The sequence below is a fragment of the Rana temporaria genome, chromosome 8 (genome assembly GCF_905171775.1).
Source record: "Rana temporaria chromosome 8, aRanTem1.1, whole genome shotgun sequence".
NCBI lineage: Eukaryota > Metazoa > Chordata > Amphibia > Anura > Ranidae > Rana > Rana temporaria.
In genome coordinates this window covers 60,874,833-60,900,961 of record NC_053496.1, presented here as the reverse complement: position 1 = coordinate 60,900,961, position 26,129 = coordinate 60,874,833, and positions in this window count along the sequence as shown.

Here is a 26,129-nt window from a genome sequence, read left to right as displayed (position 1 = left end):
CAGCAGGGCATAGAACAGGGGGTCAGCAAGGCATTGTAAAGTGGGGGTCAGGAGGGAACAACACGGGGGGGTGACACTACAGGAGGTCTGGAGGGAATGGAACTGGGGGGTCAGGAGAGCACATTACAGAGGGATCAGGAGGCCATGGTACTTGGGACCAGTGGGTCAAAAAGTGGTTTCCTTACACAGAGCAGGAAAGCTGTCGGATTTACCTGTGCCAAATTTACCTGTTCTGGTGCGCTGATCCGCAAAGGCCCTGCTCTCTCGTCGCATATAGTCAAAAATAGGCTGAGGTACATGGATAAGGGCAAAATATAGCCTGTAATCACATAGATTTCTACATTAAAAATAAAAAAAAATGCCCATGGGCCTTTTGGAGGGTTGCACCAAAATAAAGTACCAAAATAGCAAAGATGTATAAAAATGTTTACAACTTTATTGTTTCAATTAACATATAGACCATTAAAAAAACATACAGTACATTGGAAAATAAAAAAAATTTACCAATATGAATATAGGCCCAGATTCACAAAAGAGATACGCCGTCGTATTTCTGTTTTAGGGTCTTCCTAACTATGCGATTGATTCATAGAATCAGTTACGCATAGATATCCCTAAGATCCGACAGGTGTAATTGAATTACACTGTCGGATCTTAGGATGCAATACCTCGGCCGCCGCTGGGGGGAGTTTGCGTCGTAAACCAGCGTCGGGTATGCAAATTAGTAGTTACGGTGATCCACAACGTTTTTTTGCGTTCGCTACATCGCTGCTGGTCTAGTTTCCCGTCGCAAAGTTAGTCGTCGTTTTTGCTGCCCTAACTTTCCACAGCCCACGTATGTGCTGTATAAAGTATGGCCGTCGTTCCCGCGTTGAAATTTGAAAATTTTTTGTTCTTGCGTAAGACGTCCGGGAATACGAAAGTACGCTACGCACGTCGTCGTTCGAAAAAATGACGTCACTTCGTGCAAAGCACAGTGGGAATTTCAAAACGGAGCATGCGCAGTAGGTCCGGCTCGGGAGCGCGCTTAATTTAAATGGCACATGCCCCTTTGAATTACGCGGGACTTGCTTTGTGAATCAGGCACTTGCGATGAAAACTTGCAGCAGTGTAACGTATATGCGATACGTTACGCCGCCGCGATTCTACGTGAATCTGGGCCATAGTGAAGTAGAAAATAGTAGAACATAAATCAAATAATAGTACAACCCCACTTGACGCGTTTCGTCACGTCATCCATAAGCGCCTTGAATGTACTGGAGAGGACAGGCTGGGGTCTGCACACAGTGGGAAGAGAGCCCCAAACTTGCCCAAGTACTGTTAAAGCCAATGGCGAATCCTAGGTGGCAGAGAAGGATGGCAACAGATTTGTGTATGACTGTCTATGGACACAGGGAGCTGTGACTTAGCTTGGGTGCCCCCATAGCAAGCTGCTTGCTGTGGGGGCACTCAATAGGAGGTAGGGAACAGGAGAACAGAAGAGGGACCCGAGAAGAGGAGGATCCAGGCTGCTCTGTGCCTATTCACTGCAACAGAGGATGTAAGTATAACGTTTGTTATTTTTATTGACAAAAAAAACAAGACTTTACAATCACTTTAAGATGTATTATGTTAATACTGAACATAACAAATAAACACAAGACTAGACAAAACACTATGCATGGTATTTAAAGGGAAACTATAGCATAGAATGTCTCTTGTTTTGTACAGTGCTGGCTGCTAAAAAAACAATTATGCAACAGTTAAAACGGATGATCACGACTAACAGTAGCCTGCACATAGCTTTAGCCGAATATCTAAAGTTCTGTATAATTACAGCAACCTTGCCATGCATAATTCAACAAAGTGTTAGAATGGCTTTAAAAAAAGGACCATTGGCGTACTTTTTAGCCCTATGGTTATTCTTCAGGTATACCACAGATGTTTGGTACAACGGTTGACCTCAGAATTTCTAACAACAAAGAATGTGTCAGACAGAAATGCAATGTAGGTGCTTAAAGGTGTGGAAGTGTTTACTGCGATAACATCAGAGCAAAAACAAACCCTATGCAGTTCATGTGATACCAGATTCATGTGTCACCACGGATTCCACCCTCTTCTCCTGTCCCTGTTCTCAGACATAATGCTGTGCCAAGAAAACACTTTAAATGATCAACTGTGGAAAACACATCTGATATTTGCCTACAAACTTCTTCTACCTAAGGGCCCTTTCACACTACGATGTGCTTAAAAACTCTATAAAACGCACCAGTGTTGGCCTGCAGTTGTGCCTTTTTTCATGGGCCTTAAAGTGGAGGTTCACCCTAATAACATGTATATTCCCTTATATTCGTAACAAGTACTATCCGCAATTCGTTTTTTTTTTTATGCTGTACGTACCTTGTATTCCATTTTTTCAATCTACTTCTCCCCGCGGGAGTAGGCGTTTCTATGCCTAGGGGGATTGTCGTCTGGGAGGTCTCCCAGATGATTTACGTCTGTTTCTCCTGGCGGATAAGGCCCTGCCCCCCGTATTGCGTAGGCGCGCACGATTTACGGGGTTTCCGAAAGAAGCCGAACATGCAGAGCGCAGGCGCCGTATAGAGCCGACTCACATGTCCGCATGTTCGGCTTTTTTCGGAAACCCTGTAACTCGTGCGCGCCTACGCGATATGGGGGGCGGGGCCTTATCCCCCCGGGAGAAACAGACGTAAATCATCTGGGCGACCTCCCATATGACAATCCCCCTAGGCATAGAAACGCCTACTCCCGTGGGGAGAAGTAGATTGAAAAAATGGATTACAAGGTACGTACAGCATAAAAAAAAACCAATTATACTTGTTAAGAATATAAGGGAGTTGGTCAGATATACATGTTATTAGGGTGAACCTCCGCTTTAAAATGCATTTACGCCTGGTTTTATGTGCATTTTTTGCTCATTTACTTTGCTTTGTGTAATTTTAAAAGACAAGTGTGGGATTTAAAATAACATACAATTATATTTACCTAGGTGCATGCAGCATAGGTCCGATGCTGCATCTGTTTACTGTCACTCTAAAGCCTCATACACACGATCAGATTTTCAGACACCAAATGTGTGATGGCAGGGTTTTTGTCGGAAAATCCAACCGTTTGTACGCTCCATCGGACAATTGTTTTTGGATTTTCCAACAACAAATGTTGGATAGCATGCTTTAAAATTTTCTGACAAATGTGTGCCGTCAGATTATCCGATTGTGTGTACACAAGTCCATTGGAAAAAAATCCAAAGTAAAAACACGCATGCTCAGAAGCAATGCTAACCATAGCACAACATTAGCAGAAGTTGCCCAAAGGGTGGCGCTAAAGAGCAGAAAAACCACATAGTTTCGTATTTGTTGGCTGACAAAGTTTTGCCGTCTGTATGCAGAACAAGTTCACGGCCAATGCGCTTCGGACAAAATTCCACGGATTTGTCCGATGGAAATCTGATCGTGTGTATGAGGCTTTAGACCAAGAACTGAGTGATCAAAGACTGCTGATCGCCTAGTTCTCGGTCTTCAGTGGGCAGAGAGTCAGTGACTGGCAGTGATTGGCTCTCTGCTCTGCCCCTCCAGCGCTCACTGGAGTGCTGGACTGTGGAGGGGGCGGGAGCGGCTGGCTCCGAGGCTGAGCCTGCTGTCAATTGGGTATCTGGGTGGATCCCAACAATAAACTTGTGATCCCTCCAGATCCTGCACAGGCCGAGTGATGTTAGTGACAGTTGACTATGGGTCACTGAAGGGCACAACTAAGTGCACCCCTTTGACCCACAGGAGAAGTAGGACCAAAAGAGCTGTGGCTCTATTTTTCTTTTAAAGGTGTAGGTCAATTTTGTATTCTCCTTTAGCCACCTCAATACTGCCCAAGACATTTTTCAGCTTTCAGCGCTATCGCACTTTGAATGACAATTGCGCGGTCATGCAACACTGTACCCAAATTTTATGTTCCCCCCCCCCCCCACAAAAAGAGCTTTCTTTCTTGATCACCTCTGCGTTTTTAATTTATTGCGCTATAAACAAAAGAAGAGTGACAAGTTTGAAAAAAAAACCACTATTTTTTATTTTTGCTATAATAAATATTCGAAAAAAAAAAAAAAAGTTTTCCTCAGTTTAGGCCGATACGTATTCTTCTACATATTTTTGGTAAAAAAAATCGCAATAAGCATATATTTATTGGTTTGCGCAAAAGTTATAGCGTCTACAAAATAGAGGATAGAATTATGTCATCTTATTATTTTTTTACTAGTAATGGCGGCGATCTGTGTTTTTTATCGTGATACTGCGCCGGACATATCGGACACTTTTGACGCCATTTTGGGACCATTCACATTTATCCAGCGTTCAGTGCTATAAAAATGCATTGATCACTGTGTAAATGTGACTGGCAGGGAAGGGGTTAAACTAGAGGGCGATCAAGGGGTTAACTGTGTGTCCTAGGGAGTGATTCTAACTGTAGGGGGAGGGGACTCACAAGGGGAGGAGACCAATTGGTGTTCCTCTGTACTGGGCACACACCATCTGTCTCCTCTCCTCTGACAGGACGTGGATCTGTGTGTTTACACACACAGATCCACGTCCTTGGCTGTGTCACTGGCAATCGCGTGTGCCTGGCGGACATGTGCACCTGTACCTGAGTGATGCGGCGGATGCAAGGGCCCCCTAGAGGCCGAGAAGCAGAGGACGTCATATGCCGCCCGGCCAGAACAAGAGCCGCACTGCCCAGCTGCCATTTGCCGGTTAAGTGGTGTGTCAGGATAGGGGTCTTATGCCTACATACTTTTGCCAATGGGTGTCCCTCATTCCCATCTTAAAAAGGTGGGAGGTATGATCAAAGAGTATGTACAGCCAAGACTGTTTTTTATGGTTTTATAGTGGGAAAGGATTAGAACCTCTGTTGAGATTTAGGTCCTATTCATACTTGCGAATGGGCCCATTTGAGATTCACTGCAGGAGTTCCAGCAGGGGTTCCCTGTGATTAGCTGCAGGCAGAAGCCCCATTGAAAATAATAGGAGGCTGACAGCTCTCACAGCTATTCAAGGCCACTCGCATGTGTGGGGAATTACTTGAAAATTATAGGCCCCTGGCATAGACAGTGTGAGTTCAGGGCCGAACATTTGAAGTGATCCCTCCATGAGCAATTACATGCGAGTGGCCATGAATAGCTGCAGGAGCTGTCTGCCTCCTATTGTTTTCAATAGAGTCAGAGGTGGCTCTAGGCTTTGTGAGGCCTTAGGCAAAACTTAGACATGATGCCCCACTCACGCCCATAATGGGAATAATAATTCAAGCAAGAAAAATGGCTGCAGAAAATGCATGGATCTAGCACACAGGTGATCAGCACCACTTCCAGGGCACCCTCCTCATCCATCAGACATAGTCAGCCGATGCAAGGGGGGGGGGGGGTGAGTGAGTGAATAACTTATATAGCGCTACAAATGCAAACTGAATCGCCTCAAGGTGCTTGGTATCCATTTCCTTCTATTTAGCCTTCAGAAAAGATGGGTCTTGAGTTTTTTCCTAAAGGCCAGGTGATTTACTTCCGTTCGGATATTGGTTGGTAATGCGCTCCACATTCGAGGTCCTTGGACTGCAAATCTTCGTTCTCCTTTTGGTCTTGTAGCGGGCCTTGGGGATTTGTAGTAGACTTTGGTTAGCGGACCGCAGAACGCGATTGGGGTTGTGGTATTTTATTTTCTCGCATTGATATTGGGGGGGGCGGTTCCTTGTAAACATTTGTGCGTTAGGCAGAGGGCCTTAAATGTGACTCGGTCCTTTACGGCCAGCCAATGGAGGGACCTGAGGGAGGGGGTAATTGATTTCCAGGTTTTTTTTCCTGTTACCAGTCCTGCCGCCGTGTTCTGGACGACTTGTAGACGGGCAATCTGGTATTTTGGGAGACCGAGGTAAAGGGAGTGAGCGTAGTCAAACCTGGAGTTGATTATTGTACCTACCACTACTGCAGTGTCTTTTTCCGGGATGAAGAGAATGAATCTTCGTAGCAGGCGCAGAAGATGGTGGGATCCACTGACTACGGACCCAATTTGTGCATCCTTTGTCATGTCGGAGTCAAAGATGACTCCAAGACTTTTGACTTTGGTGCTAGGGGTAATGGTCTGTCCCAATATGGGTGGGGGCGTCCACGTCGCCCTAGCAAGTCTCTTTTTGTTTGCGTGGAGTAGAAGAAGTTCTGTTTGTGATCCATTGAGTTTAAGGTGACTTTCTGTCATTCAGTTGTCTATCAAAGTGAGGCATTTTTCTAGTCCAAGGTGTTGGTCCTTTTTGTTGTTTATTGGAAAGTAGAGTTGCGTGTCGTCAGCGTAGGAGTGGTAGAGTAGATCCTGGTTACTGATAATTTTGAGGAGTGGGCGAAGATAGATATTGAATAGCACGGGTGACAGAGGAGACCCTTGAGGGACTCCACATGTCAGAGTACGTACTGCAGAGGTGAACTGTCCCAGATTCACTATCTGGGATCGATCTTCCAGGAATGATGCAAACCATGGTAGATCAGAGTCTGCGACTCTGGCTACTTCTGTGAGCCGAGTCAGCAACATTTTGTGATCTACTGTGTCAAAGGCCGCACTAAGGTCCAGCAGTATCAGAAGACATGATTCTCTTTTGTCTGCTGCTTCGAGACCATCATCCCAAATTTTGAGAAGTGCTGTTTCCGTGCCATGACCTGGACGGAAACCTGATTGTAGAGGGTCCAGTAGTTTGTGGGTGTCTAAATGGTGTTGTAGCTGTTGTACTACAGCTTTCTCAATCATCTTGGAGAAGACACTGAGGCCAGTTATAGGACGACGGTGGTTTGGGTCCTTCGGGTCGAGGTTGTTTTTTTTTAGAATGGGTTTTATTATGCCTTGTTTTAGGGATGGCGGTATCACGCCTTCCTTAAATGATTGGTTTATCAGGTGTGAGATTGGGGGTGCCAAAATCTCGGCACAATCTTTCAGCAGTTTTGTGGGGATAATGTCATTCGGCGCTGTACTGGCGCAGAATACCAATGATATTTTTGGTGGTGCCAATGGAAATTGGCTTCAGTTTTAATTTTATTTATTGATCAAATTTGTATTAATATTGCCTTTTTGCTTTGTGGGGACGGGGTTAGTGATTTTATTTTGCTGAATTGTTTCACGTATTTTTTTTATTTTGTTGATGAAAAAATCCAGTGAGAAAGAGAGACGGGTGATAGAGAGATTTGATGGCGCCGACATTAGTATTGATCACAGACAAATTAGGCCCATGTGAGTGCGAGACCTTTGGCGACCGCCTAATTTGCCTAATTAGAGAATAGAGTTTCCGCCTGCAACTAATCACACGCAACCCCTGTTGGGTCTCCCACAGCTAATCACAAATGGCCCTTTTTACAAGTATGAATAGGGCCATACTGTTATATAGGGCCCCTTTTAAAGAGATTTCTGCACCCGTGTGCAGGCAGTCCAAATCATGTAGACTGGGATGCAGCGGCTGCATGAACTCAGCTGCTGCTCCCAATCTGACATCTTTGTGGGTGTGGGTGCCAGTCTACAAACACAGACAGTGTGAGTTTCGGGACACGCACCACGTGAACATCATATTGGGAGCAGCATCTGCATCCCGATTGACATGAAAGGTGCTGCCTGCACGCAGATGCATGGAACACCCGGCCCTCACATGGATGCATGCTTTAGTACGTCCCTTGTGAACGAAACCTAAAAAAAAACGTAAGATGTATTATGTTAATAATGAACATAATAAATAAACAAACACAAAACTAGACAAAATGCTATGCATGATATAAAGGGAAACTACTGTATATCATAGAATGTCTGCTTTTTACAGTGCTGTCATATGTAATGAACAAATATTGATGGCACCCTGTACACATATAACGTCATAATATATATAATGTAATTTGTCTAAAACAGAGACGCACATTATTAAAATGATTTACAGTACATTGACTGAATAGTACTGATTGTTCAGCACACAAACTTCAAAAACTTCCTTTAATACACTACACAGCATGAACCTTTTATCTGGTACGTCATGTTCTCTTTGGTATTGTTAACTTCTTATTTTTATTGTGCTGAACCAGTTTACTAGGAAGGAGACTATAATCACACCAGCTAAGTAATTCAGTTCCATGCAGTAAGCTAATATAAAATGGTCATTTATAAGTAACTTAAAGCAGGAGTTCACCCGAAAAAAAAAATTTAACATTAGATTGAGGCTCATTTTGGGAAGCAGAATCCGGTGGTTTTTTTTTTAAATCGAAGCAGTACTTACCGTTTTAGAGATAGATCTTCTCCGCCGCTTCCGGGTATGGTCTTTGGGACTGGGCGTTCTTATTTGATTGACAGGCTTCCGACGGTCGCATACATCGCATCACGGGTAGCTGAAAGAATCCTAACGTCGGTGCGGCTCTATACGGCGCCTGCGCACCGACGTTCGGCTACTTTCGGAAAATCGTGACGCGCTGTATGCGACCGTCGGAAGCCTGTTGGAAGCCTGTCAATCAAATAGGAACGCCCAGTCCCGCAGCCCATACCCGGAAGCGGCGGAGAACATCTCTCTCTAAAACGGTAAGTACTGCTTCGATTAAAAAAAAAACACCCGATTCTGCTTCCCAAAATGAGCCTCAATCTAATGTTAAAAATTTAGTTTTTGGGTGAACCTCCACTTTAAAGCATCTTTATCAAACCTAAAGTGTATGTACTGTATATCCAAAGCTTTAATTTTTTTAGATTTGAATAAAGTAGAGAAGGATTAAAAACACCCGCCTGTTCTTTTTTTTGCTGTTTTTGTACCATTGGGGAATTTTTCACTTCTCTTTCTGCCCCAGAGACACAACAGGAAGTTGGAGGAAATCTCTACTGAGTGAGGGAAATTTCCCTTTTAGACAACTGTCAGTGGAGAAGGCATCCCCATTGGAAGTTTTCCCTTCACCCCTTATTCTGGGGACAACTCGCATTCTGGATTTCCTCACACTTTTTCGGTGACAATGATCACCAGTACAAAGAGAGTTTCCCTAATGGGGACACAGACATGTTATCCTTCCCCGAATCTCTCCAAACCTAAAAAAAAAAGTTTTTCATACACTTTAACATGGCAGTCATTTTGAATGTGAACCCCAAGCAGATGTACAACATGTTAATTGAGCTTTGTTTTAAATATTTAGATCATTGTATTTTCTTTAAAATGCAAGCAGTACCTACATTTTTTTTTTAATATCAGCCTTTCACTGTCCACTGTACAGAAAATCTTACACTAGGAGAGGGAAAAGCAGCATGGACAGCTATTTCATTTTACTGGCTCCTCCTCTTCATCGGTTCCCCCCACGGAGAGCCGCTTTCCATGGGGGGCACCCATGCAAGCACGCTCCCGAGTATTGCTGCTGCGTCAATTGACACAGACAGCAGGACTCAGCACTGCCCCCGGCTCCCGTGTCCCTGGATTTGATTGACAGCAGCGGGCCAATGGCTCCTGCTGCTATGAATCTATTGAATGAGGAGCCGAGACAGCGGCTGGAGCTGCTGGGCTGGTGCTCATCACAGGAACGATCTGGTTCAGGTAAGAAAAATGGGAGAATCTGGGGGACAGCTGCAGCACAGAAGGTTTTTCACCCCAATGTAAAGAATGCATTAAGGTGAAAAACCTTCTTTTACTGTAAAAAAAAAGGTGAAAAACCTTGAGCCTTTACAACTCCATTAAAATGTATTGGCATTTGAAGAAGCTAGGTCAACAGCATTAAATCCTGACACACTTCTTCCCAAATTATGCTCAATAAATACAGAGAAGGCTTCAGGTGAAAAGATAATTGGCAAAAAATTTGCATTAATAAATTACACAATATTCTGATTGCAGTGCCCTGTGGTTTTAAGCTTTCAGGGTTGCGCGGAGTATACGTGGAAAGATCTCAATGAGAATTCTACATAGAGAAATCTTAAAGTGCTCGGATAGAGCAGCATATTTCCCAGGGGCTGGGACCATTTATATAATGGCTCATAAAGTGTTCCTTTAGGAATAAAAGATGGCAGAATTTTTACACTTGCAGAGCACTTGAATCACAAGTTCTTGTTGACATTTTCCAATTTGAAGCAAATTTGCGCGCCAATTCTCTAGCAAGAGCAAAGTTGCAATGGTGAGTCTACAGCATAAGCTCTGCAAGTCTGACCCCTGTGATGGGATGACTATTGCACAACATAACTGAACCAGAACTTGCAGCAGACTTGCAGAATGTTTGCAAAGAAAGTTGATCTGGAGTCTTACAATGCAGACTTATTGCAATTGCACAACAAACTTGTGAAGCCTGGCAAGTCTAGCAATAGCTCAGCAAGTCATTTTCAAACTTGCACCATAATTGCTTTGTACTGCTGCTTTAAATAAAAAAAAAATGCTCTGGTACATTTAAAAAGCACATTGCCATGCTTTGCAACTATGCTTTGCTTTCCCAATCGTCATTAGGATAAATAATAATATTGCTTCTCTTGTCTTCTAAAAGGCAATATTCAACACTTGCTTACAATGATGGTGGAAGGGTTGGGGGACTTTCACACCAAGGCTTTGAAATTCTATACTCCCAAAAATATCAGTCGATGTTGAAAAAGCCAGGTGCGCAACTGAGGACAGAGCAGTTAGCTGAAAAATTAGGGTTAAGCTAGAGCTAAAGGCAAAAAATAAAGACTTGTGAACTGGCCGCTCCTTATTGGAGAAAAAATATATGATGTGTCTTCTGTAATAAAAATAAACCTACATGACGGTTTACAATTCTTTTCAGAGTTTACATATAGCTATGCTATGCATGTGGAGCTCCGTTTACCACTCCATTCCATTTACCTAATGCAGTTTCCTCTGATGGTGTGACAACAATACTGCACTGTTCCTGAATTCACAGCGGAGTTGCCACTCTCGTGTAGGTTGCGCCTGCTTGCACTACAGAAGGAAATGAAAATATTGCAGAGAGCATGGCTATCAATGTTGTCACTATTGATTCAGAAACTTGTACTGTAGCTTGTCAGTCAGCACCTGACGACACCTTATCCTGCCCACTGCTTTCTGGATTGACAGCACTGCCTGTTTGTCACGCTTACCCCAAAGGCAGGTGATCAGACATTATAGCTGACTACTGTGTTCTTCACCTATAGCAGCCCCCTTTCCTATAAGGCAAGCAACTTGGTTGCCCCCGGGTCTTATACACACTGCTATATTTCCTGGCCGCCAGGGCATGCAAAGCAAGCAGGTACTTGCGGTTGGCAGACAGCCAGATAGGTTCAATGATAGTCCAGGTAAAAGGCAGGCAAAGTTCAGGTAATACATATGTAGCGGGGTCACCCTGTCAGAGCCTAATGACAGGCCATCCCCGCCGGAACTTTGCTCTCGCTTGTAAATATGTAAAATGCCTTGCATCATTTGAACATGTGACACCTCCGCACAGACTTATGGGGGAGGTTACTTAAGGAAAGGGAGTGGCTGCTCTCTCTCGGGACCAGCATCTTCACCTCTGCGGAGCTGCCGAGGACAGCACAGCCGGCCTGAAGCCTGGGCCTAAATCCACCGAGAGACCAGCCATCCAGAAGGAAGCAAGGCTCCAGTATCCAGCCCGTGTTCCCGGAGATCAGAGGGACGACCCAGCTGACAACTGAAACAGTGGAAAACCCTCGTCCGGGATCCTTGTGCTGTGGAGCAGTGATCTACCACCGTGCCTGTCGGGTAAGAGAGCACATGCTCAGCTTCAAACTCTTCCTTTAGACAGTTAACCTAGTGCCACCCTACAGGCCGAAGGTATGTGTTTGGCCTCCAGCTAATACTTAGAGGCCCCTTAACTTTATAGTCATTATACAGAAGTGACTGACGCTGACGAGCGATCAGTTCACCAACGTTGCTGTTCATGATACTTTGTTTAACTACCTTCTTTCTTTTCATCGTTTACCGTTTGCGGATTAAGAAACTAACGTGCACCAACCGGCCGCAACGTGGTCTTTAGCTGTCCTGCAGGATCGCTCGCTAAAAGGAGCTCGCGAGCATAGACTGCCTGTTTAGTTTAAATGAATGGTACCATCCCTAGCTTAGATCTTTTCGTTACCGTTATTACTGATTCCCGCAAGGGCCCTTGTGAAATCATATTGTGTTAATGTGTGACAGTTGCTCATGTGTGATTTAAACTTATGCTTGTCTTCTTTGAGTTCGTATAAAGTAAACTCATTCTTTTGGTTTAAATATACTACTGTGTGAAGTGTATTTTCTCGTCTGGAGGGACCATCCGTAAAGCAGGTAATATTACCGTTACATTGTTATTGAATATTGCATGCCTGCTATTGTGACCCCAACCCAGCAGAGGTCACAATATAGACTTCTGATGTGTCAAGGGAGGGTTCAAGCCAGTTAAATACAGGTGAGCCAAGTAAAAGAGATAGTAGATCCCAAAACAATCAGCGGCTCCTGAGGTGGTAGCGCTACACATATGTTATCACTCTCTATCACAAGCATGAGACTGAAGATTTGTCTGGCTTATAACAAGTTTGTTTCCACCCAGAGACTGACCACCTTAATCAGCTTGCAGGTTGACAAAGACAGTGAGAATGCCATAGCCAAAACCAGGATGCTGGAATGAGGAGCAGGAGTGCTAGATGCTGTGTTGCTAAAACAATCCCACTGTGAGCTGCAGTATCTGTGATGAAGTATATGTGAGACACAAATGAAGGAGGATTTGGCTCAGTGAAATAAGGTAAAGTAACTTTTTTGTTTACTTTATAAGGCTTGTGCATTGCACTAGTAGTGTAGTGACTTTGCTAATTTCTCTCCTGCTGCCTGTCCTTGGTTAGATTTACTTTATGTTGAGATCAGTGGCATGTGTTATCCCAGTTGAAGGTGCCACAGGTGCCACAGAGAGATGGTCAGGGGGCCCTAAGAATTTTGTTATGGGGCCCCATGAACTGTATTTACACCCTTGCCACTATCAATGGGGAATTGACATCAGTAGGTCCCAGAAAATGAGCAATGATATGAGCACATTGTGAGATGTAATATTTAATTAATAGAGCCCATATTACATTATAAAATAAGATAGAAATCCAAGATAAAATCAAAATAGGAGCAGTCTTGTGTGTATGGAGGTGGGGCAGGTATCTTTTATTTTTTGGTCCTTTAACCAGAGCAGCCATCAGAAATTTTGAGGCTCCCTACACAAATTTAGGCCTGGGCTTCCCTGGGCCTGACTTCAACATTTCCCAGGGCCCGCCCACTGGCTGTCCCACCGAATCCCACAGGCGCATCTATTATGCAAACTAACAGCCGAATCCCGCAAAGAGACGGCTCAATCCAGCAGCGACATCCCCATATATTCAGCTACTAAACAGCAGCAACAACTTGTTGGCCTACATGTGTATGGACTGCCCCCCCCCCCCCCCCGATGGTCTATCAAAGATGATATCCAACATACAGTGGTATACTGTAATACCAAAATAAAATGTAGATGGACCTCTGAATGGTGGATATTCAAAATTATACCAGGTTCCAACGAATAAACATGAAACTCTGCAGAGAAAAGAGAAGGCATTTTATGGCAGAAAAAAAAGTTCTATGTGGAAATCTCTGGATTGAAGTTGAATATTGCAGCTAAAACTGGTTTTGTAAAATTTTCTTTTAAATGGCTATTCATTTTATCTTGTTATTCTTGGCTAAAGTTCTATCATGTGACTTATGTATACAGAGTTTCAGTTCCCCTTTCTTCACAATCTGTTGTGAAATGTTTAATTTGAGTATACCTGAAGACGTTTGAAGTTTAATTATTGCAGTAAGTATAGTAAGAATTATCCATTTTGACAGTGCCAGCAAAGTAACACTTCCACAGCAGATACTTCAAGGGGCTGTGCTGTCAAAGGTGTTCGAGCCATACTCTGTACTAATTGGCATTTACATTTAAAAGATAAGGGCACTTTTGCTCTATCCAGGTCTATTTTCCTCTCTTAGTCGATTCCTTTTCATCCCCATGACAATCTAGACAGAAGCCAATGGCCCAATGGATATCCATAGGGCCCAGACAACCTTCATTCTCCTGCAGTAAACCAGAGAGACACAAAAATTAAAGTTGTACTTTTAGGCACTGGCAGTGGCATAGCATTAGTGGGGCCACAGGGGAAGTTGCCCTGGAAGCAAGATTCTTAGGGGAGCACAATCATATCTCCCAACTGTCCCTGAATTTGTGGGATCATCCGGCCATTCCAACAAAATCCCACCATCCTGTGGATCCAGGTTGAGAACAAGTTCAGCACTTGGCTTCACAAAATCACCTGGTAGAGGTGCACCTGTGCCAGACACCCAGGGCACCTGCCCTGCATCTCCTGCAGGATGTTCTGGGTCCCTAACTTTGTGATCCCCCCTCTCCCCACCATCTGCCTGTAACAAGTCCTGTAGGCTTTGAGACAAGAAAAGGAAAAATAACCCCTGTATTAAGTTGTGCTGATCTAAAGCCTGTTTTATGGTTTCAGGGATTGACAATTGCACTGGGGGACCAAATAACCCTAATCAGGCGCTTCCAAAACACACCCGCACACCTGTAATTCATATGCCCATTGCCCGACAATGGGCCGGGCACATGAATAGGGGACGGCAGCGGCGACCATATATTCATGCAATGCATGAATCTATCTATGGTGAGAGAGAGAGAGAGAGTGACAGGAGAGGGGAGGCGCCCTTTATGGACACACCGCCACTGCTTTACAGCTGTGTCCAAACTAACAAACATCAGCGATAAGGAGCTTAGATTGTAAGCTCTTTGCGGACGGGGACTGATGTGAATGTACAATATATAAAGTGGTGCATAAATTGTCAGTGCTATATAAATACCTGTAATAAACAGAAAATACTACATGGCTGCTACTGTACCTGCATATGTTCAGTAGCGTAGGTCCTGCCCAAAGGCTGCAATATGAAATGGGAGAAGTCTGCATCTAAGGTCAGTTTTTCAATGTATACAGTTGATATAAGGAGTTCATATGGGCGCATTTATAAATCCATGATTTAACATCTTTTTAAATAAGTATATAAATACCTTGTTATTTGAAGGCAACCTTGAATTTTCAGTAGAATAACCAAGTATTCAAAGTATTCTGATTAGCTATGAACAGCAAAGATATGCCAGCAGGCAAACTGTATATGTGTGTTTTTTTCCCTGGCATATTTTTGCTGTTTATAGCAACTAATCAGATTAATTTTAATACTTTGTTTTTCTACTGCAAATTTGAGACTGCAAGATTGTCTTCAAATAACAAGGTATGCCATAGCAATATAATACGGGACCCCCTGAAAAGATAAACAGTGGATTAAGGCTTGCATTCCCCCTACTGCCCCCTAATAGTTATTAACAGTAAACAAAAGCTTGCATCAGGGCATGGACTCTGCAATGTATCCAACGTTGCTGGACAGTTACATAGTGCTGCTTGAGTTGAAACAATGTTCTAATATGAGAAAAATAATCTATTGGATAAATTGTTGCTGTAAATGATAGTTGTTACACTCAGAAAATACACTGAGAAATAGGAGATATAAAGCCTGGGAATGTGGGACTTTTAACCCCAGAAATAAATAGGAAAAACCATTCATAGTTATATAGTTACATTGTTAGTCTGGTTGAAAAAAGACACAAGTCCATCCAGTTCAACCAATAGAAGAGTAGTGAAAAATATGTATACAATCCTATATACAGTCCCACAGTTGATCCAGAGAAAGGCAAAAAAAAAAAAAACAGCAAAGCATGACAAAAATTATTTCCTGATGCCCCAAAAGCCAACCGGATATTCCCTGGATCAACTTTACCTATAAATTAGGGCTGTTACTGATCAAAATGTTTCTGTTCGATTAAACGTTTTTTTTTTAATCGACTAATTTAAATTAAATATAACGCACATACAGATCCAACTACTTTTAGCTGATCTCCTTGCAGGCTGATTCCCAGTGCAGCTACCAACCACTGGAAAAATGGATAGCAGGATACAAAAAACACACAAAGGCAGCGCTCGATGGGAATAGCATTAAAACTTTTATAGTCTTCAAGTAGGTAACCAAATAAATATTGCACTGGAGATAAAATCGATGTAGCTACATAAACTGTAAAAATGGTGCGGGTAATACCAAAGGGTACCAAAAGCAGTCATAAAAACATGTAGCTAAGTATGACACTGGTATAAAAATGTGTACAACGATACCACTGCTGAATCCAGATGAGGAGAGGTTAACATCAGTCCGTCGGCATGTAGATGTCCCATGAAGGAAACTATCACAACTCCCAGTGGATGGATGTAGAATCCCAGGTTGATAAAGGGAAGTGATAGAGGGAAGTGTAACAGCCCTTGCGTGTGGCAGATAGTAAGGTCCCGCCAGCATGCAGATATGAAGGCACAGCAAAGGAGCCCTTCAGATGGACACGGCAGGCCCCACCGGTGTCTGTGACGATACTGGATCTCCGACGAAACTCCCTAAAGGCCCAGAAGCCGGCGGGGAGGTGAGTACCAATCAAAAGAATTTTAATCGATCAAAAAGATTTTGATCGATCAAAAAGATTTTGATCGATCAAAAAAATTAAAGATTAATCGATTAATTAAAAGTTTGCACAGCCCTACTATAAATATTAGTATTTAGTTATTCTATGTGTATCTTCCTGATGCCCTCAAAAGGCAATCAGATGTTCCCTGGATCAACTTTACCTATTAATATTAGTATCAAGTTATATTATGTGTATCTAGGAAAAAATCGAGGCCTTTTTTTAAAACAGATTATAGCGCACACATGCAAAAATGTCATTTTTGCATGTGTGCGCTATAATCTGTTTTGTACTGTATTTGGTCTTATAGCAGCACCAGCTTAGATGTATAGCATTTTTTGGGTGTGCCCACCAAGTATCTTTTTGTTTTTTCTTTTTTTAAAACAGTCTACTGAGCTGGTCAGAACAAGTTCTTGAGGGAGTCTAGTGCACATTTTCACAGCTTTATCAAGGAAGAAGCTTAAAGTTGTTGGAAACCCTCTTGTTTTTTCACCTTAATGCATTCTATGCATTAAGGTGAAAAAACACCTGGCAGTGACTGGCCCCCTAGCCCCCTGTTTCACTTACCTGAGCCCCGAATTTCCCTAGGCAGGGACGCACTGTCCCTCTCTCCACGGGGTCCCGGATCTTGAGTGGATAGATTGATAGCAGCGCAGCTATTGGCTCCCACTGCTGTCAATCAAATCCAATGATTGTAACGTCTCACAAACAATTTTGCACTAAGCACAATTGTGCTTCTTTCCCAGTTAACTCTCATCCGTTACTTCCTTCCCAAACCTTCTTCCTGAAGAGTCTCTCACTTGAAGTTCAACTATAGTGACTTCCTGTTAAAGCCGTGGTTCACCCACACTAACAACATTTTAGCATTAAATTAGGCATAGTAGCACGAGCTACAGTATGCCTGTATTGATTTTTTTAGCCCGGTACTCACTGTGCAATCCTATATAGAAGATTCCGACTCTCCGCGGGGAATGGGCGTTCCTATCAAGAGGGAGGATGATTGACGGCCGGCTATGGCACGTCACGCTCCCCGAAGATAGCCGGAACAGGTCTCAGCTCTTCACGGCGCTATACGGCGCCTGCGCACAGACTATGCGCAGGCGTCGTGAAGCGCCAAGTCCTATTTCAGCTATTTCCGGAGAAGCGTGACGTGCCATAGCTGGCCGTCAATCATCCTCCCTCTTGATAGGAAGGCCCATTCCCCGCGGGGAGTCGGAATCTTCTATATAGGATTGCACAGTGAGTACGGGGTTAAAAAAATCAATACAGGCATACTGTAGCTCGCGCTACTATGCCTAATTTAATGCTATAAAAATAAAAAAATGTTTTATTAGGGTGAACCACCGCTTTAAGCTGCTGGGCGGTGTAGTGTCACCGTTTGCTCCCTATCGCAGAATGCAGCCTAAGTCACGTGGCGTCGAACTGCGCATGCGCAATGCGTTCCAACGCCAAATGCGATGCGTTCCAGGGGATTCACGACACTACCGTTCAGTGAACCCATCACAATTTGTGACGGAAGTGACGAGGAAGCATACACAGAGCGGGGGGGGGGGAGGCGGAGAGAAAGACATACAGATGTAATGAGAACCATACAAAGAGCGGGGGGGGGGGGGCGGGACAAAAAGAGACATGCGGATATAATAAGAACAATACACGGAGCGGGGGGAGAGATAAAGAGACATGCAGATACAGTATGGTTCTCATTACATCTGTATGTCTCTTTCTCTCTCGCCCCCCCGCTCTGTGTATGGTTCTCGTTACATCTGTATGTCTCTTTCTCTCCCGCCCCCCCCCCCCGCCGCTCTGTGTATGGTTCCTCGTCACTTCCGTGACAAATTGTGATGGTTCACTGAAGGGTAGTGTCGTAAATCCCCTGGAACGCATCGCATTTGCCGTTGGAACGCATTACGCATGCGCAGTTGGCCGCCACGTGACTTCCGCAGCATTCTGCGATAGGGAGCAGAATATGACACTGCAGCGGCCTATTTAAGCTCCTAGCACTAACCAGGACGTGTTCCTTTATTTTGGCTGACACAACACCTCTGTCGGTTGGGTATCCAGACGCACCTGCTTTGAACTTCAGCTTCCTGACCTGGACCAGGAGTCTCCACTGCCTGCTTCACCAGCCTTACCCTTCTGGACCCTTGGAGCCTGACCTTATGCCTGCATAATTCACTTCAGTATCGCAAGTACCCTGATGTTGTTATGCATTACTATCCTGTGAACTGCCCTGCCTGCTAATTATGTATGCTAACTATACCAGGAATTGCTGCAGCCATAGTCTCTCTATGTTTGGTACTTCTAATAAGGATCCTGCCATGATTTCTACATTCTAAGTCACCAAGTATAAACGGAAGTCTTTCATGCCTAAGCACATATACTACCTATTACTTTGAGGACTTTGCCGTTAAGGTTATTTACATGCCACGCATGCTCGGCTACTTCTGCATTTAACTAGTATCAGTTCTACCTGGACTTTATAATTATTTGTTTGAGTTTTCACTGGCGCCTATGAAGGAATATGCGCCATGTTTCTTGACTGAGACTGTGATGGTAGGATTCCAAACTCTCTGCACACAAGAGAGTGAAACCTGGGCCTGAAACTGAGTAGTCTCCGCAGTTGAGATCCTAGAGCCAGATTCACAAAGGGGATACGCCGGCGTATCTCCTGATACGCCGTCGTATCTCTGTTTCTATCTATGCGACTGATTCATAGAATCAGTTACGCATAGATATCCCTAAGATCCGACAGGTGTAATTGTTTTACACTGTCGGATCTTAGGATGCAGTACCGCGGCCGCCGCTGGGGGGAGTTCGCATCGTAAACCAGCGTCGGGAATGCAAATTAGGAGTTACGCCGATCCACAACGGATTTTCGCATTCGCTACGTCGCCACTAGTCTAGTTTCCCGTCGCAAATTTAGTCGTCGTTTTGGGTGCACTAACTTTAGTCAGCAATCGTATTGCTGTCTAAAGTATGGCCGTCGTTCCCGCGTCGAAATTTAAAATTTAACGTTTACGTAACACGTCCGGGAATACGGAAGTACGCTACGCGCGTCGCCGTTCGAAAAAATTACGTCACGGCGCGCAAAGCACGACGGGAATTGCAAAACGGAGCATGCGCAGTAGGTCCGGCACGGGAGCGCGCCTAATTTAAATGGCACACGCCCATTTGAATTGGCCCGCCTTGCGCCGGAGGCCGCCGGCGTAGTTTTCATCGCAAGTGCTTTGTGAATCAGGCACTTGCGATGAAAACTTGCGGCGGTGTAACGTATCTACGATACGTTACGCCGCCGCGATTCTACGTGAATCTGGCCCCTAACTCTTAAATAATATCCGGCGTAACGTTACAATGATGCGGACGCCGGGGCCGAGACCTTCATTCAGTTGCCGAATGTTGGACTCGGGAGCGTGCCCGCAAGGTAACCCCCGGGAGAGCGCTTCTAAGGGGTTATCTGATGTGGGGATGAGCCGCAAGAGCCGCCGAGGGAAAATTAAGCTTTTCAATCGCTTTAAAGTAGAACTATGGGCAAAACATTATTTTTTTCATTTTGGATAAAGCAGGAGGGTTTTAACTGTTGTCAGATTTTTTTTTCACCAACCGTGTTCCATTGGGGAGATTCCCTTTACTTCCTGATTCTTAGCCAAACAGGAAGTTAAGGAAATCCCTGCAAATTAAGGGAATTTCTTGGGGACCCCAAGGTCACCAGAACTAGTGTTCCCATTGGAAGGTTTCCCCTTTATTACTTTTCTGGGGACCACCCAAAATTTGGGATTTGCTTTTACTTTCACCTTTAATGATAATGGTAAAGGAGACAAATAGAGAGGAACGAAATCTTAACCCCTTAGAGCTGTTGCATGCCTCCCCTTTAAAGGGTTTAGAATGCTGGGAGGAGGGGCTTATCGTCATGTGACCGCTGTGATTTGCTGTTACGGCAATTACAGGAGCTTTCAGTTGCAGGGTGTGCAGTGCTGCCAATCTACCAGATGCTAATTTACTGACACGACATCCAAATTTTACTGGCATTTCCAAAAGTTATAAAATTACAGTTTTAAGTGAAAATTTCAGTATTTAGGCTACAAACAAGTACAATATGCAACTATCAATGTGATTTAAGGTAGATATTAAGGCAAAAAAACATATTTCTTATTTTATATTGGCTATAAGTAAATAGCTCAGACAGAAAAAATAGAATGGGCAGTCACACACATGAAATTGACTCTGATGATGATGTTGACACTTTACCGACACAACACGTCCTACACCTGAGTCACAGTGATAGTCTCTCTCCACGTCAGGTGGTCCCTTCAGTCCACTCCAGTTAAAACAGCACTGACAGTCCCGCTCCCGACTAGCCTTGCTCCCATTCCACAGACCCACATACAAGGCTCCAGCTTCTCCGCTTAGTTCCCTTGCACCATGACATCACACGATATGCTCAGGCATCTGCTAAACCCCCCCACCCCCACTGGCACCACCTGAACACACTGTAGCAGGCATTCAGATGGTCTCGACCAGCTCCGATCGTCACAGCCATATTTTTTACAGGCAATTCTTTTCCTGTTACTGGCAGGAGAAAAGTGCCAGTTTTTTACAGGCTGCCAGTAAAACTACTGAAAGTTGGTAACACTGAGGGTGTGCGCTGTTGGCGCTATTAGTCTTAAATATGCAGCCACTCAGCGCCAAGACCTGGGCGCCATGAAGCCTCATATTTGCGTGCGCTCGGAGCAAAGGAGTTATATGACGGAGTGAGCATCCTCCAAACGGACTCCCGAGTGGTTAATTAAAATATAATGATAAAGCCGACAAGAGGAGGCATGATCCATGTGACCAACAAGTATCAAGCTTGCCCCCAAGAATAGCCACCACCAATAGGTTAAGGTATAAGCACCTTAAAATCCCCACATTTGCCTCATATTTTTCTTCTATTTTTGTCATTGGAATGTGGTGCTGAGGTTACCCAGCTATACCTAATTTTGTTTAGTATAATAGGACATTTTTGAGGCTTTACTAGGTGAGAGAAAATTCCCCAATTCCCCAAATCCATCCTAAACAGCTTGGATAGAGGGATCTCACTGCTGGCCAATGTAATCAATCAGAAGCCACCCATGGCTGCTTGAATAGTGACTGCATGTGATAAGATGGAGTCACTGTTCAGCTGGCAATTTTCCACCTGGCTCCTTTACTTTTTAATGGATTTCTGTCAAGCCAACTGGTGCCACCCGACCCACCAATGCATCAAATTTTGGCAGAAATCTGCTGAAATACGTGCTATGTATGGCCAGATCTCATTTACAACTGAATAGTTTAGCTCAGCACTGCATTTCATACCTGTACTGGCTTCTTTGGTGGCTCGTTTAAAATCTGTGTTTGTATTTTACAGCACCTAAGGGGGCAGATCCACATACATCTGCGCCGGGCGCAGCGTATCTAAGATACGCTACGCCGCCGTAACTTATCTTTTTTAATTTGAATCCACAACGAATCTGCGCCATAAGTTACGGCGGCGTAGTGTATCTCTCACGGCGTAAGGGCGCGGAATTCAAATGGATCTAATGGGGGCGTGTTTTATGTTAATACGTCGTGACCCAACGTAAACAACGTTTTCTTGGAACTGCGCATGCGCCGTCCCTGGGGTATCCCAGTACGCATGCTCGAAATTAAACCGGAACCCGCCAATGCTTAAGACGGTGACGTCATTCTACGCAAATTCCTATTCATGAACGACTTACGCAAACGACGTAAAAAAATCAAAATTGTACGCGGGAAGGACGGCCATACTTAACATTGAGTACGCCTCAGTATAGCAGCTTTAACTATATGCCGGAAAAAGCTGAACACAAACGACGGAAAAAATGCGCCGGGCCGACGTACGTTCGTGGATTGCCGTAAATAGCTAATTTGCATAATCAACGCAGATTTCGACAGGAACGCCACCTAGCGGCCGCCGAAAAATTGCAGCTTAGATCCGACGGCATACGAAGACGTACGCCTGTCGGATCTAGCCGAGATGCCGTCGTATCTTGTTTTGAGGATTCAAAACAAAGATACGACGCGGGAATTTTGAAATTACGCCGGCGTATCTGTTGATCTGCCACAAGGTGTTTTTGATGTGCAATTTACACCATGCAAATATAAAGACACCCGCAGGGTGATCATTTTAAGAAACTAGACATGTGCAATTAATTTTGTTATGAATCGAAAATTCGGAGGAAATGTCTGTTATTTCGAAGATTTGGATGTATTTGAATCTCCAGATCACAATAGTAATGAATTTCAACTAATCCAAAATAAATTATAATGAAAACAATAAATTCATTTGTTTCATTTGGATGACATGATGCAATAGTTTGGGCCTTTTGTTTATGTTTGAAGCATCTGAAATACCAGAACAACATAATTGATTTGGATCCTTTTGTTTTATGTTTTATGTGGCTGAGAGCGGCACAATAGCCTTGGATAATCAGCCGATTTTATTTTTTTTGCATTAACATTTTTCATTAAACTATTGCAATTAATACAGTAAGGTATACAAGTGAAATAAGATGATTATTACTTTTTGTGTTTGGGTTTGGGTTGGATGGAGGTGGATCCATCAGAATCCTTGAATCATAACATAAGGAATGAATCAAAAATGTATTTTGTTCCATTCATTCTTTCGGAAGTCGATATCGTCTAGTTACCTCATTCCATTTCTCTTTGTGGGTCGGACTAGTAGAAATTAGTGCATAAGTAAGCTCCCGAAATAACGAATTAACACGTTAAAATGAATACAGCCAATCTTCCGAAATAACTTTTGAAAATATGAATTGATTCGAAATAAAGGATATATTTAAAATATCTGAATATACAAAATGAATAATTAAAATCATTTAACTTTTTGTTTTAATAAACATTGCAAAAAAAGTAAAAAAAAAAATTTCCTCCTCAATTTAGGTCGAAATGTATTCTTCTACATATTTTTAGTAAAAGAAAATCCCAATTAGCATACATTGATTGGTTTTCACAAAAGTTATTGCGTCTATAAAATAGGGGATAGATTTATGGCATTTTTATTATTATTTTTTTCCTAGTAATGACAGTGATCTGTGATTTTTAGTGAGACTGTGACATTGCGGTGGACAGATCGGACACTTTTGACACTTTTTTGGGACTAGTGACATTTACACAGCGATCAGTGCTATAAAAATGCACTGATTACTGTATAAATGACACTGGCAGGGAAGGGGTTAACACCAGGGGCGATCAAATGGTTAAATGTTCCCTAGGGAGGTGGTACTAACAGTAGAGGGATGGGACTGACAGGGAGTAGAGAGAGATCGCTGTTCCTAATCACTAGGAACAGGCAATCTCACTCTACTCCCCTGACAGAACGGGGATCTGTTTGTTTACACTGACAGATCCCCGTTCTGCCTCTCTGTGGAGCGATTACGGGGGAGCCGCTGATTGGCTTCCTCGCTAGCGAATAGGCATGTCTGAGCGCCCGATGTTCAATGACGGCGATTCGCGCAGGAGAGCAAACACGCTGCAGTATAACTGCGGCAGCTGGTCAGGAATCTGTTAAATACATTTTTCCGTTGTGCGTATCTCTAACAAAAGCTATGTAGATTAATGTAATGTCTTTAGGCCTCATGTATGTGAACGTCTAGGGGCTACGATGTTCACTCACGTAAAATTCCTGGCACTTAACCTAGTTTTATTGGAACGCTTTTACATTCTAGGAGTAAAATAGGAGGCTTATATCCAGTGAGCCATCTTTTTCTGGCTTCCTGCCTCAACAACAGGGCTTAGGTTACCCACACCCCCCTCTAAATCCCCTCTTTATATTCCACCCCCCCCCCACCTTCCCTTGCCCCACTCCTTTAACCTTCTGGACCCCTTCTTCTCCCTTAAGAGCAATGGTAATGGACTACGGTTAACAAAGCCTGCACTCAGTGTACCACGTCCCTGGGTACACATGTTCCTGATTCCCTATAGTTAGGGAAAGTCCATACTCTTGTCATTGGCCCGGATTCACAAAGCACTTACGCTGACATCTCGAGATACGCTGCATAAGTGTAACTATGCGCCGTCGTATCTGTGCGCCGTGCCCACAATCTGAGATACGCCTAAAAATAGGCTTCCTACGACCGACGTAACTTGCCTACGCCGTCGTATCGTGGGCGCATATTTACGATGGGCGCATTTTCCGTTCCCATTGATTTTATATGCACATATGCAAATGAGGGAGATACACCGATTCACGAACGTAGTTGCGGTTTGCGTAAGTCGTACGTCCGGCGTAAAGTTATTCCCCATATAGGAGGCGCAACTCATGCAAAGGTATGGACCAGGGAACAGAGCCGTCGTATTTTACGTCATTTACGTAGTACGTGAATATGGCTAGGCGTAGGTTACATTCACATCGTAGGCAGTGATTCGACGTATCTTCGGCTGATGTTTCGACGTGATTCTGAGCATGCGCACTGGGATGCGGCCACGGGACGGCGCATGCGCCGTTCGTTTTAAGTACTTCCATGGCGCTTGGCCCATCATTTGCATGGGGTTACGCCTCATTAGCATGGCTCACGCCCACTTCCACCTATGCTGGCTTACGCCGAGGAAACCCAGGGTAGATTTGAGAGCGAGTGGGAGCAAGTGCATTGTGAATACTGTGCTTGCCTCTCTGCGCTGCGTTGGCGTAGCGTATATATTCGATACGCTACGCCGGCATAAAAATGCGCCGATGTATGTGAATCCGGGCCATTATGTTTTGCATTAAGACTTCAGGAGCTTCAAGCATTTTAACGTTCATTCATTTAATTGGCCAGAAAATAAAATGTATTCTGGCCAGTGAAATGAATGAACGCTGAAGCGCTAAGCGCACCTAGCGTTTAGGAATGTTTAGGAGCGCCAGGTGTTTTTTCTGCACAAAGCACACTCTCTCCTGAATGCGATTTTGATATCTGCTTCTAAACGCCTGTAAATGCTTATGTGTGCATGGACATCTAGGGTAACATAGAGGAGCGCTTAGGATCAGAAAAAAAAAAAGTCAAACGCCTATGAAATGGGCATTTGACAGCTGCAGTGGGCATGAGGCTTAGTACAGGAGGTTAACTACTGGCCATATGACCATGTGAAAATAGAGGGGGGGGACAAAGAAAACCAATGCATCCACCACATCTAATCATCCGTAAACTGCAATTTATTAAAATGTTGGTTTTAAAATGAAATATCGCTTCATAGAAAAAGTGAAAAGGTTCTGTACAATTTTTATTTTTTCAATTACTTTACACACTTTTGGATCATTGATTGAGTTTGTGTGACTTATAAAAAGGACCCTCTGATTCCTCTTGTATTGTATCTGTGCCTTCTGTCTATTTATTAAAGGGGTTGTAAACCCTCATGTTTTTTCACCTTAATGCATCCTATGCATTAAGGCAGGGGTGCCCAACCAGTGGCCCGGGGTCCACATGTGGCCCGCAAAGCCCTCTGACGTGGCTCGTGACCTCCTGCTCTGGGATGGAGTAGAATAGAATACTGTTATTAAAGGTCAGTTTATTACTAAAATCTCAGGGCCAGATCTACGAAGCAGTTACGCTGGCGTATCTATTGATACGCCGCGTAACTG